The sequence below is a fragment of the Coptis chinensis genome, chromosome 1 (assembly GCF_015680905.1).
Source record: "Coptis chinensis isolate HL-2020 chromosome 1, ASM1568090v1, whole genome shotgun sequence".
Classification (NCBI taxonomy): Eukaryota; Viridiplantae; Streptophyta; class Magnoliopsida; order Ranunculales; family Ranunculaceae; genus Coptis; species Coptis chinensis.
Genome location: NC_141456.1, coordinates 73,095,965 through 73,110,718, shown reverse-complemented (window position 1 = coordinate 73,110,718; position 14,754 = coordinate 73,095,965). Strand labels below are relative to the sequence as shown.

General features: G+C 37.5%; 2 pseudogenes across 2 annotated transcripts; one reads left to right on the top strand and one right to left on the bottom strand.

Annotated features, from left to right (window-relative positions):
* Positions 1–995: 995 nt before the first annotated feature.
* Positions 996–4,850, bottom strand: LOC147525146 (cyclin-H1-1-like; annotated as a pseudogene). The gene is made up of 8 exons (XR_015197803.1): positions 3,854–4,850; positions 3,715–3,765; positions 3,523–3,598; positions 3,316–3,428; positions 3,150–3,223; positions 1,776–1,901; positions 1,622–1,690; positions 996–1,513 (listed from the first exon to the last, which is right to left on the bottom strand). The product of XR_015197803.1 is annotated as a cyclin-H1-1-like (transcript).
* A 6,971-nt stretch (positions 4,851–11,821) lies between these two features.
* On the top strand, positions 11,822–14,420 carry LOC147525145 (endo-1,4-beta-xylanase 5-like; annotated as a pseudogene). The gene is made up of 6 exons (XR_015205313.1): positions 11,822–11,890; positions 11,986–12,208; positions 12,318–12,481; positions 12,913–13,011; positions 13,124–13,909; positions 14,046–14,420. The product of XR_015205313.1 is annotated as an endo-1,4-beta-xylanase 5-like (transcript).
* Positions 14,421–14,754: the final 334 nt, after the last annotated feature.

Below are 14,754 nucleotides of genomic sequence, written 5' to 3'. Positions count from 1 at the left end.
AAACTCTACCGACTTTCAAAAGGTAACAAGTATTCTCTTCAGTAAAGTAAATAACTGTGCCAATTAGCCGATTAATACGTGCCAGTTTGGTCTCGGTATCGTCCTTTTAAACAATAATGTCTTAACCCAAATGATTTGGTATTCGGTCACTGAATGTTATTGTGAGTGTTGTGCAATATGAGTTGTAATTCATTTTTATGAAAGATGGTTTATCTGTCGAGTTTCGATATTCGAGTTATTATATCGAACTGTTAAGATATAATACAAAACTGTTGATTTGTTCTGTGGGTTTGTTGAGTTATAACGTTGATGTGTTATATTTTAAAAGAACTACGTATGGCTTGATCCCTGAAAGGGTACGTAGGCAGCCACCTGGCACAGCCGCTCCCATAGAGTTCTTTGTTTCTGATGTTTGATCGTTGTTTTATTTCATAACTATATATGTTAGAGCGTGCTTACTATGATATGTTTAATATTGGGTCCTCACGTATTTTTCTTAGAAGAACTGATATTAAGTGATTCCAGTTTAATGTTGTACATATGTCATTTGGTTACGAATAGACAGATGCAGGATTGGTACTCAGAGTAAGTTTTACTATAACTTAGATATTTTTCACTATGAGTGTCATTAATTCTAGTTGTATTTGTGTCCACCCGATTGCTATATTAGATATATCTTTATTTGTTTAGTTTGTTTAACCGATATTAGTTTGGTACTCAAGTGATCTGGCACTTGTCAAGACGCTTTAGTATATTTCTCTTTTGTATCTCTTTTAGAAAGTTTTATAGTAAGTACTTATTGTTAAGGGCGTAAACCTTTTGATAGTTATGGGACTTAGATGTATGTATGTTAGTTGCACTGTATAAGTTGTATATTAGGGTTTCTGGGATGTTTGTATATTTATAATTTTATTCTTATCCGAGGATTGGTTACTTGACTTAACTGGCATTGGTCAAGATGGTTAAGTGGCTGGTTCTACGAATCCGTTATATCTTTTAGTAGTTGAATTTACGACTGAGGTATGAGGTTTTATATTTGGTTTGGATGTATTCTTATTAAATTTTCAAGTTATGACAGGTTATCATATTTATGAAATGTTGAAAATACAGAGGAGACTCTGCCGAAATTTTCCAGAAAAGTCACGTAGTTTATGTATATAATTGTTTGAGATTTGGGGCGTTACAGTTGACCCTCCCACCTCCAAAAGAAATAAATTAATAAATAAAAGGGAATCAATAACTGAGACTGAACTTGTAAGTTAAAGTCACAACATCACATCCAGAAACTGGTCATAGATTCCCCCACTTCGCTCTCTGTCAACACCTTAATTTTGAAGACACAGCCCCACTTTGTATTTCAATTTAGATTAAAGAATAAGAATAAAAAATTATAGTAATAAGTACTAGTATAAACCAAATCAGCATTTCATAACAATTTTAAAATATTATTGTAGAAAAGTAGAATGCTTGCCTTCAACATTTGCAGTTGGTCATTTTTTGCTTGACAAAAATCCTGGAAAATCAACATCATTTCTTAGCAATAAATAATTCCAAGCCCTCTACTCTTCACCATAAGTATTATGAATATATAAAGATAAAACATAAATTTGTCCGGACTCACCTCAATATCATCAATAAAACCTTCAATCGACCGATATGGTGCATAAACAATTAGATCAAATCCTAGGCCCTGCAAAAGGTTGTTTCAATATATGTGGTCTAAACGAAGGAATTTATACAAAGAAGCAACAGTAGCTTGAAATTTAAATCCATGCCTGAAGAACTATCATCTCGTTGTTGAGAATCATTTGATGATCCTGGTTTATCCCTTTACCAAGCTCCTCGGCCGATACATGATTTTCTTCTCTTCTATCTTACATGATGTGTATATGCAAGTCAACCTGCATAGACAAAAGTGTGACGAAGATAGTGAAGATCTAAGCTATCCATTCAATCATATAATTATAAAGTTTAAGGCATAAATCACTCTTCATTGGACTAGACACGTTAAAACCAAGTAATTGTCATGCAAGAACATTCAACTGATGAGAACAATACCTCAGTCTTAAAAATAATACGTTAGAGCATCTCTAGGTGGTAGTATCACCTCCATATTTCTCCAAATTTGCTTCCAAAACTCAGAATTTTGCGGAAATCCAACTCTAGGTGGAAGCAAATATGTTAGTATCACCTGTTTAGCCGCATCCGTGGATGCAAATTTGGGACTTCCTAATTTCGCCCAAACTTTTTTTTTTTTGACCAACACACCGCGCCATTACTAATGTCGCGCGCCAATGTCACATGGGTTATTTGTTTTTACTTTTTCAATTTGGCGTGACAGTGGGAATGTCACCTGGGTTTTTTTTTCAACTTCGGACGACAGTATCAATATCGCATGGTAGACCCCAATCCAAATTTGCGACTGATATTTGCATCCATCTAGAGTTGGTCAAAATTTGAGGATACTTTCTTCAAATTTCGTCCTCAAACATGCAGGTGATACTACCACCACCTAGAGATGCTCTTAGTTGCTATGCAACCTCTCCTATGGCTGTGTTTGGTTTGAGGAATCTTAATTCCCATAAAATAGAGAGTGCGGTGAAGAATAGTGAAAAAGAAGAAGAAGAGCGTAGTGGAGACTGAGGAAGGGGAAGTTACCCAATCTACTCCATTCATTTAAGGAAAGTGACCACCAAATCACCAATTTGCCATAAATCAAGTTGTTTTCCCTAATTCCAATACCCTTAGAAGGAAATACCTTGAGTTATGTAGTTCCTGCTGATTATCTACCCACAATTTCCATCTTTGTTTTCTACTTTCGCGCTCTTTGTTCACTCCCTATTTACATAACTACCCATGACTTTCCATGAATATGGATTCCTTGAACCAAATACAGCCTATATGTCTCCCTCGTGAACCCTGAATATCCCAAAAGGGATTTATAAGTCTGTAGAAGAGAAATTGGAATGCCAATACAACCGTACACCCCTACAAAATGCTTAACAATCCTAACAGTTGAATTCTAGTATCAAATGATAGTCTTATTTTCCTCATTTGTCATTCAGAGCTGTTATGACTATGATAAGTTCATCCATTTAGACAACATAATTCTAAGAAAAATTTGCAAACTAATGAAAAACATATCTCACATTATGTTTTTCGGATGATGCTCCATTACAGACCATTGCAGATAAAATTGTTTAAAATATATGATGGTTGTTCCCTGCAAAGGATGAATAATTTGAAATTTTGAGAAACAATATTGTTACAACCACATAACTATAGCCTTGTTGCAACAGACTAAAATAAGTATACCTGAATTTTGTTTGGAAATCCAAAGGCTCGACATACTTCTTGAATTTTTTGTTCATAGAAGACCCGCATAAGTTGTTCGTCTTCAATACTAAGTGGCTTTGAACGCTTTTCAACTAAGATGCAAACAAGATAAGTTTACAAGCTATGAAGGACATATTTATAAAATAACGGATTCAAACTTGAACGAGAGTAACATGAAGTGCATACATTTATTTGGGTCAATCTTCGTTTCGGGGTAACTCAACGTCCCATCAGCATTCACTTCTATCCGTGTTGACCCATACTACAAAAAATGAATTTTCAAACGTATAATCTTCAAAAAATGATAATCCGTGACCCATATATTGGTTAAAAAGTTTCTCCATCAATATTGGCATTCATACAAAAAATTGGATATACCTGTAAGAGTGCTTGCATAGCTTTCTGGTTAGAAACGTGATATTTTTCCATCTACACATTTAACAACAACAAAAGAAAAGATTAATTCATTATTACGATAAATAACTATTTCAGTTTAAATAATAGTAATAATTATTACCAGTTCTTTTGGAGTGAAAATCCACTTAGCTCGATGAGTTGATGTTTGAAAATCAGCCATGGTAAAATTCTACACTACAGAAATAGAGAGAGAAGAATTAGAGTGGTTTTTGTGCTAGTCAGAGTTGGGCTTTTTTTTTTAACGGGTTTAAGGTTCAAGTTTTAGTGATGCCTGCGGCCTGCCTGCCTTACGCCTGTTGTTTCAAATGGGCACCTACGTGATTTTCTTACTTATTTATGGGTCGGTATATATATGGAAAATAGTCAATCGGTCAAGAAGTGATTATTTTACTAGTATACTGCATTGTAATGGGGGCGTGAGCGTAGTCTATCATTTATTTGGCTCTCCTTTTTTATATAATATATAATATATTATATTTATTTATTTATTTCCACGACTTAGCTTCAAGGGCAGAGAGAGGAGCATCTTGACCGGACGAGGCGTTGGATCTCCGTAGCTCCAACATCGAGGAAGTCCTACGGTAAAGTCATCAATCGCACCCTGACCGAGTTTCCAGACACATTGCACTGGAGCTCGGGTCGAGGCTGCAACTTGGCCCTAAGATGGATCAAAGAAAAGTGGGGAACCTCTCGCGGGTTTTTGGAATTCGACATCAGGAAGTGCACCATCGACCGACATCAGGAAGTGCACCATCGACCGACATCGACTCATCCCAATATTTAAGGAAGAGACCAACGATCCCAAGTTATCTCATAAGAGATCTCCTTTTCCCAGAAAGAGTGAGACACTCGATCGAACATTCTTCTAGCTAGAGAAGAAAGGAGGAGTTTCTGACTTTCCAAGTGATTGGTTTTCATTGTTTTGAACTGACCGACAGAAAGCATGAAAGTAAAATGCTTAAAAGTTTATGACATCAAACCACCAGTTTCTCTTGTTCCCAATAAGTTATCATAAACAATATATCATTTAACAGTTGAGATCTCTAATTCACACCATTACATGTTTCTGATCCACTTACATATATCTCACAGAGACTAGTTTTTATCTTTTCCCAAAATCAATGTAGTGCCATTCCAAACTTCTCCAATATTTATTCGATCAGACAACCCAAATAACCCAGCTCAAAACCAAATACGAAATCCTTTATTTAAAGCACTAAAAATCTGCAATTGCCAACCTATTGTTGTTATCTTTTCAATCCAATTCCATGATGAAAATACTAAAACTCTATAAGCAAGTAAAACTGCTAAGAATATTTTTGTGAAACATATTAATTACAGAAAAAAGTTTGAGAAGCCAACTGCAAGCATATGCGATACATCAGTAACAGTGATATTTGGTTTCAAGTAGGTATATAAACATGGAAGTCAAGAATCTACTAAATTCAACGAGATACCTAAAACTATCTCTCTTGTCTTGAGTATGGGGAGTCGTAGAAATTGAAGAAGAATCTGTGGAGCAACCCTCCCGTGAGAAATCCGAGAGCGAGAATAGAGAGACGATCGGGAGAGTTAGATCCAACGAGGTCGGATGTGGCTGTGTAAAGCAACAGACGGTCATTTATCACTCTTAGATTGTGAGAACAGTTTGGAGGAGAGATTGGGTCATTGGGAGAGGTTGGAGGCGAAGATAGGGGAAAATGAGAGAGGTGGGTCGGACACAAAGTAAGGGTTATTTGGGGGTACGGATAGACACAGGGGAGAGTGACACGTAGGAAGTGGTTTTTTGTGTGACTTTTGAAAAGCGACCTCAAGAGTTCGCTCACGCTCACGGATTAATAATAATAGGTTAATTGGTTATTAATCAGGCTATATAGATACTTGGCCGTATTCCTCCTTAGAGCATTCCCAATGCAAGTGACTATAATCCCCTTATTCACCGCCACCTCAGCACTTATTCACCACCTTTTCACCAAAACGGTGAAAAACAAGGTGAAGTTGTGCAATGCAAAGCTGAATAAAATATCTCGGACGGGATGTTAGATTCCGTCTAGAGGTTTTTTATTGAGACGGAATGTAACATCATGTCTGGTATTTTATAACCAGACGGAATGTAACATCCCGTCTGGTATTTTATAACCAGACGGAATCTAACATCCCGTCTGATGACTTGTTATGAACATACGCGAACAGGCTCCATTTTCACTTTCTTCCTAGCCTCCATTGCGATTTTCTAGTCTCCATTAACAACCTTTTATCACAAACTTCCATTCCTAATGACTTCTCCACCCCCAATGCATCCCCACCAACCTCACCACATGAAGAACATTCCCGATGGTTTGGAAATGTCAAAATATCCAAAAAAAAAAGCAAAAGGATCGTCGTCAAGAACGCAAAATGTGGGAGAGGAGGACGAAATTGAACTTGGGTTCAATTTTCCACTGCGTTGTGAAATCGAGGAACACCCACTATCACGCCCCGAGACCCAACACACATCCCGAGGACGAGGAGTGAATCTCGAGGCCGACCCTATCCCAATTCTAACAAAATTTCGGCGAAGTTTCTTTTGTTTAATCGACGTTTCGTATACAAAAACCAGTCATAAAACCTGGACATCGCATAATTCATCATTCCAACAACCATATATATACAAACCAACTTTCTAAACAATAGTGATATATCTATATATCCACAAAATGTTTAAGCGTAACTGCTACTCAATTACATCGAGTATTACATCAAAATGAACTAGCTCTCTATATATACAACAAAAGAATGAACTAGTCTCTCTCTATACAACCCAAAATGAACTTGACTCTGTCCCTCGTCAAGCATAGGGGAAACCACCCAAATCCCCATAACCATCATCACTAGGGTTAGGGAAAGCCTCCTCCGCAACTGGCGTCTCTGAAATGTTAAGGTAGGATGAGCAAACAACCATGCCCAGTAGAAACACACATAGCCAATAAATAGTCTACTTATAGCAAAACATTTAAAACATGCAGGGTTTCCATAAAAGTATTCAAGTATCGTGACTATATATATACATCACTAACTAGAAGAAATCATTTTGGCATGCTTCATTGATATACAAAATAGAGTTTTTCGCAATCATCATACAACTATTGTGGCCGCTGCATCCTATTAGAATAGTGAGGGTACGACTGGTACTCAGCCCCAGTCACAGGCATATCTCAGTTCAATACTTTCCAGTGTGAACCATGCACCGTTATTTTTCTGATTTTACCGGTAGGAAGATGAAATGCCGTTGTTGTGTTCGTACACACAAAATCCCCAAAGCTTTTAGGGCTCAGGTGGACCCTGTGACCACGACCCCCATACAGGCTGTCACCTAACTTACGGTGGTCAACCGTTCGAAGACTGCAGACTGTTCAGGATCCTGACACACATCCAGGAGTGGACTAAACTCTCACTCCTCGCGTCTAAACCTCATCGGGGTAACATGTAACCCCACACAAGCTAATTACCATACAACGTGACACGTACAAGCATGGTTATCTAGAAAAGTAGAAAAGGAATTCCCGGACTCCATTCTGTGATGCATCCCTTTAAAGATGGCCCACCACCTCGAAAGATGTACACCACAGTTGGAATCCTAGAGCGAACTTCCATCTCCGAAAATGGGACAATAGTTCCTTCTTTATAGGAATTCACCAATTCTTTTCCAAATCCCCTCGTGGTAAGAATAGTACCATATAGTCGTATTACCGTTTATCTCAAAATACTATAATTACATATTTAGTTTTCCATTTTAAACTGCTGTCCTATATGTGTGAGTTCCTGGATTTCCAACAATCGAGTAAATACAACCTATGACTCCCAAACGGGCCAGTCATAGTAAATGACAACCGATGATTCCCAAACGGCGAATCATCGTAAATAACAACGAACTACATCCATAGAACAATCCAGAACCTCACACATATGTCACGCCCCGAGACCCATCACACATCCCGAGGACGAGGAGTGAATCTCGGCAGAGTTTCCTTTGTTTAATCGACGTTTCGTATACCCAAAACCTGTCATAACCTGGAAATCACATCATTTCACCCTTCCAACAACCACATATATATAAAACCAACTTCATACACAACCGTGATGTATATATACATAACCACAAAATGGTTAAGTGTAACTATTACTCCAATACATCGTTTAGTACATCAAAATGAGCGGAGCTCTCTCTATACAACCAAAATGAACTAGACTCTCTATACAACAAAATGAATTGACTTTAACCCTTGTCAAGCGTAAGGGAAGCCACCCAAATCCCCATAATTGTCATCCTCGGTGGAAGGGAAAGTCTCCTCCGCAACTGGATCGGCTGAAATGTTAATGTAGGATGAGCAAAACAACTATGCCCAGTAGAAATGCACATAGCCAATAAATAGTCTACTTATAGTAAAACATTTAAAACATGCAGGTTTTCCATAATAGTATTCAAATATCGTGACTATATAATATATCACTAACTAGCATAAATCATTTCGACATGCTTCGTTAATATTCAAAATAGAGTTTTCACAATCATCATACAGCTATTGTGGCCACTGCATCCTATTAGAATGGTGAGGGTACGACTGGTACTCAGCCCCAGTCACAGGCATATCTCGGTTTAGTACTTTCCAGTGTGAACCATGCACCGTTATTTTCCTGATTTTACCGGTAGGGAGCTGAAATGCCGTTGTTGTGTTCGTACACACAAAATCCCCAAAGCTTTTAGGGCTCAGGTGGGCCCTGTGACTACGACCCCCATACGGGCTGTCACCTAACTTACGGTGGTCAACCGTTCGACGACTGCAGACTGCTCAAGATCCTGACACACATCCAGGAGTGGACTAAACTCTCACTCCTCACGTCTAAACCTCATCGAGGTAACATGTAACCTCACACAAGCTAAGCACCATACAGCGAAACACGTACAAGCATGGTTATCTAGAAAAGTAGAAAAGGAATTCCCAAACTACATCCTGTGATGTATCCCTTTAAAGATGGCCCACCACCTCGAAAGGTGTACACCACAGTTGGAATCCTAGAGCGAGATGTCGTCTCCAGAAATGCGACAACAGTTCCTTCTTTATAGGAATTCACCAATTCTTTTCCAAATCCCCTCGTGATAAGAATAGTACTATATACTCATATTACCGGTTATTTCAAAATACTATAATTACATATTTAGTTTTCCTTTTAAACTGTTGGTCCTGTATGTGTGAGTTCCTAGATTTCCAACAATCGAGTAAATACAACCTATGACTCCCAAACGGGCCAGTAATAGTAAATGACAACCGATGATTCCTAAACGGTGAGTAAATAACATGAACTATATCCATGGAACAATCCAGAACCTCACACATAGTTACAAACAACCGGGTAACCCTTACCCACATTACAAAATCCATCTCTCTGTCTCCTTACTGAGACAAGAGACGAGAGCCCTTCCCAAAACCAGTTATGCTCTTTTAACAAAGAAAACAATCCCCCGCTACCCAAATTTCGCAAACTCAATTTTTCACACAAAAGCTATTTATATCTCTAGTTTTTATCGAGGAAAAATACAATTGCAAAACATGAATAACACATATACATACAAACTATCTTTTCCAATTTAAAACAATCAAATTATGCATGAAAATAAGCATGCTATATATTGGTATGTAAGTTCCTACCTTAGCAAGCTTCGTTCCCTTCAAGCCTACTTAACCGAATCAAGCCCGCTTAACCGAATCCACTCTTATTTAACTCCTATAACAGCATATACACGTAGGTTATTAGAATTTATCGAATCGAATCTTGAAATTCTTATTATCTAACGTAAGTCGAGAAGAATCTCGGCTAAGAATTTGGTTTTAGGTATATTTTCCTATAACTATCAGCCAATTCTGAAGCATGTGCCACTTCGCATCAAGTATTCGGACGGTCTCTCTACGGCTATTTCGAGCCACGGCAGGCCCTCCTATCAACGCCAATCATATCACATCCCAATTCCAACTACAACAAATTCCACCCCCTTCAATTCGTATTAATTCTATTAATAAAATCGGTGGGTGTTTCTTCTCCTCCACTCCATAATCAACATGACAGTAAACAAGGTATAGAACCAACATGAATTTCACAAAATAGAGTGAATAAACAATAATTCTTACCAAGCCAGTAAAGATATCCCCTTTAGCTTTCTTCGCCACCAATTCGCTAAGCTCTACCTTTTCCAAACAAGCTACTGCTAAATACATCACCACCCCATTCAATTAATTTCGTTAACACAACCCAATCCTATCGAAATTGAATATAAATACGAAATTAAACTCACCTCGCTGTGATACGACGCAAATTCAAATCAATTTTGAAGCTTCACACTTGACTCTAGTGTTTACAAGAGATGGGTTGCGAAATTGTTTGGATTGAATCGATCGAAAAGGGGAGAATTTGGTTTTCTCTCTCATAGGTTTTTAATAGTTGCGAATTGAGAGAAATTGGTGCGATTTTGTTTTGTTTTTGGTTTGGTGCGATTTGTTCTATTTTTTTTGTCTTTACCTGTTTAGCTAATTAAGGCCCAAGCCCAAATATCTAAATTTGGCCTAAAGCCATATTTATACTCCTAACCACTAACAAATTTGACTTAGCGTCGTAATTATTTTTTTTTCGGCCCATCCAGCTTAATTTAATCTCCTACATTCTATCCCACCTAAGGGTGATAATCTGACCCTCAAACCATAAAAAGCCCTCATAATTGAGGGTCGGGCCAATCCCCCCCTATTTTACTAAGGGCTGGGTCGAGTAGGGTCATGCATGAAAACTCGATCCCTTAACCCGCCTCTCGAACCTTATTTTTTAGGGCCAAATGAGGGACCGGTCGGGCCCCGTCGAATATTACTTTACTAGTTTACTTAATTTTTTTGTGTTTTTTTATTTATTTTTATCATACTTTGATTATGTATATCAATTTTAACTACGTATACAAAACTAATTTTAACTACGTATGGTGGAAGAGATGATACTCTTAAAATATCTATATTTTTCATACTTAACTATGTTGTTAGGTTGAATTTGTTTTTATGTATGACTTATTTATCTATTTTTCAATCAATTACAAAAAACGCATATGTTATATTCTAATCTATCTCTATTGAAAACTAATTTAGTGATTTTTTTTTTATACAATTTAGATAAATACATAAATGTAATGTAAAATAACAAAAAAACGTATAGGGCCAATCTAACCCGCACTTCATAGGCATGAGGACCGGGCCAGGGCAGGTTTAGGGTCTGAGGGCCAAATTATCACCCCTAATCCCACCGCAAGCTATAACGATAACTCACTCATGCATGTAAGCTGTTAACTCGTGCCAGCTTCGAATGCATAAAGCCGCTACGGACATAGATTTTGGGAAATGAATATCATGAAATACCCTGGGAAATGAATATCATGAAAATACCCTAAGCTGTTAGCGGCTTTTCTGCGTTCGAAGGTGGCACGAGTTAACAGCTTACATGCATGAGTGAGTTATCGTTATAGCATGCAGTGGGATAGAATGTAGGAAATTAAATTAAGCTGGATAGGCCGGAAAATAATTACGACACTAAGTCAAATTAGTTAGTGGTTAGGAGTTTAATTATGCTTTAGGCCTAGTTTAGATATTGGGCTTGGGCCTTAATTAGCTTCTCATGTAAAGACAAAAATAGAACAAGATCGCACAAACCCAAAAAAAATCGCCCAAAACCATCATATATGTCTATTTGAGAGGATTGTTAATTTTGAGAAAGAGCTTATTTTGATATTTTTTGTGTATAGATATTTTTTTTCGATAAATGTGTATAAATATTTAAATTTGAAAGAATAATTGCTACGCCATTTATTTATTTATTATTGTTATTATATATTTTTTTTCATGTATTCGCATCGCGAAAATTTCTATATTTTCGTTTTTTGTGGTCATCGAAACAATAAACGAAAGCGAAATTTAATTCCTTGGTTACAGTATGAGCAGGGACAACATATGGGCTCGATTACTATATAAATGAGCTAGTCGTAGTGGTGTCATATATTTCAATGTGCTTCCTTTCTTTTACAGGTGATGCAATTGAGGCTTTAACATAGGATCATTCGGCAACCATAGAGGCAGGCTTTCTTTAACCTGCATCATGTTAGTCCATATTGCAACAGTTAGAATCTTCTTCTAATGACCTTTTTATTTGAATTGTCATTTCTCACAGTGCTTAGCAGAACCTCTAAAACCTCAATATGAAGGAGGCATTATAAATAACCCAGGATTCAGCAGTGGTCTGAATGGTTGGTCTAAATTTGGTGATGGGGAGATCGAAGAGAGGAACTCAAAAGAAGGCAACACTTTTGCCGTTGCTCATACAAGAAACAATTCTTACGACAGTTTCTCGCAGAAGCTTTACATGCATAAGGGAAAGCATTACACCTTCTCTGGTAATTATTCAAGTGAAAAAGAGTTCAATCCATTTCATATATAGACAAGGCTTCATAAAATTTTATTTATTTATTTTTTCCTTCCTAACAAAAGCTATTGTTCTTTCAGCTTGGATTCAAGTAAGTGAAGGAAAGGAGCCAGTAAGTGCTATTGTTAAAACAAGAAGGGGCTACAGAAATGTGGGTACAATTGTTGCAGAGTCAGGCTGCTGGTCTATGCTTAAAGGTGGTCTTACTGTCAATTCCTCCTGGCCTGCTGAATTATATTTTAAGGTATATAATAATTTGAATCCTGTTATTGCAAAATTTAAGTTTTTATATTGAACTTCAAAAAGGATACAAAACTGCTTCCGTCGATGTCAATAAATTAGCTCGGCAACCAAATGTAAGCCAGTGACAATGACTACGCGTTTAATAATCTGCATTGTTTATGGTTTATATAACAGAAGAATTGGATATAATCGCGTATAAGTGTATTCATTTTGTCGAAAGAGCATACTTTATTTCATTACAACATCGCCGACTTTTGGCGAAAAGTTTGGAATTAGGTGATCTAACCGCGTTGCTCCAACCAATTCTATCAAAAGCTGTTTTCTGATGATGCAAGCAATTAGATACTTATTTATGCATACCAGTATTATAATTATTGTTATCTTCATAAGCAGTTAGAATTCTAATTTCTGACACTTGAGTGTCTGTTTCAGAGCAAAAACACTAGTGTGGAGATATGGGTAGATAGTGTCTCACTATAGCCGTTCACCAAAGAGCAATGGAGATCACACCAAGATCAAAATATCAAGAAGGTATAACACATAAAAACATAAAATAGACTACTATGAATGCAATCATGAATACCCCTATTGGTACGTATGACAATAATATTGGTTTATAAATTATGACTACAACGTCCTGCAGATACGTAAGAGAAAGGTCAGGATTCACGCAATCGACTCTCAAGGCAAAGTTCTTGCTGGAGCAAAGGTCTCAATCAAACAAAACACGGTAGCTTTCCCATTTGGATCAGCCATAAATAAGGAGATTTTGAACAATCAAGCCTACCAGAACTGGTTTACCTCCAGATTCACTGTGACTGTTTTTGAAAACGAGATGAAGTGGTACAGTAATGAAAACACACGAAGCAAGGTAGACTATTCTGTTTTAAATGCAATGCTTAACTTTGCCAAACAACATGGAATTGCTGTTCGAGGCCATAACATCCTCTGGGATGATCAAACGTATCAGCCCTCGTGGGTCGAATCACTTCCAACTGATGAACTTAGACAAGCAGCTGACCAACGGGTCAACTCCGTTGTTTCAAAGTACGCCGGGCAACTTATCCACTGGGACGTTGTTAACGAGAATCTACATCACTCATTCTTCAAAGAAAAACTTGGGAAGAAATTTTCGGCAGCTGTCTTTCAAAACACGCATCAGCTTGATCCCAAGGCAACCTTGTTTTTGAATGACTTTAGTACCATAGAGTCAAGCGGCGATGCAAAGGCAGCACCTGCTGTGTATCTTCATAAGTTGAGAGAAATTCAGTCATATGGAGGTAATAAGGCACAAGTCATAGGGATTGAGCTTGAGGGCCATTTCAAAGAACCCAACATTCCGTACATGAGATCTGGCATTGATACTCTTGCTGCAACTGGGATGCCTATATGGCTTACCGAAGTGGACGTAAATCAAAGCCCAAACACGGTACTTCTCTATCCAAATATCAAGTAGCTCAGAACTTGCAGCTTGGTTATGGATTTATTCTATTCACATGTATGTATACTACCCACCTAATATCATTCTTTAATAATTTTAATCGTTGCTGTTTCGGCGTGAACAGGCACATTACTTAGAGGAGATACTGAGGGAGGCACACTCCCACCCTGCAGTCTAGGGCATTATATTATGGATAGCATGGCGTCCGAACGGATGTTGGAGGATGTGTTTGACTGACAACAATTTTAAAAATCTCCCGCAAGGTGATGTTGTTGACAAGCTAATCCAAGAATGGAAAACGCATGGGAAGGTATAACAAATAGCAATGGCTTCTTTGAGACCTCGCTCTTCCATGGGGATTACGACGTGAAAATAAGTCATCCAACAACAAATTCATCCTTGGCTCGGAGCTTTAAAGTGACAAAAGCATAATCTACACAGGGAACACTCCATGTACAGCTAAATGGCATATAATTAAGTTCAATGCTGCTTTTCAATCTCAACGTTTTTGATAGGTCTCTTGTCTCTTCAAGCTCCCTAGTTCTTTTATTTTAAAAAGTAACATAAACTCGCAGGTGCCGGCTAGCAAAGTCGATAAAATCTTAGGGTGATGATACAGAGGTCTGGGACTCAAACCCTGCCAACATCAAAGAGTTACTAATCTCATTTAAAACATGCTTGCCAATCAAGAAAAAAAGTAACATAAACTACTAGAGAAAGAGTAGTATTTCAAATATTTGAAGCTTAGAATTACTATGAGGCTAAGGAAAATAGATGAGAGCGAGATAAAATTGAATTAAATTGCAAAGTGGAAGTATGTGATAGCCATTGCA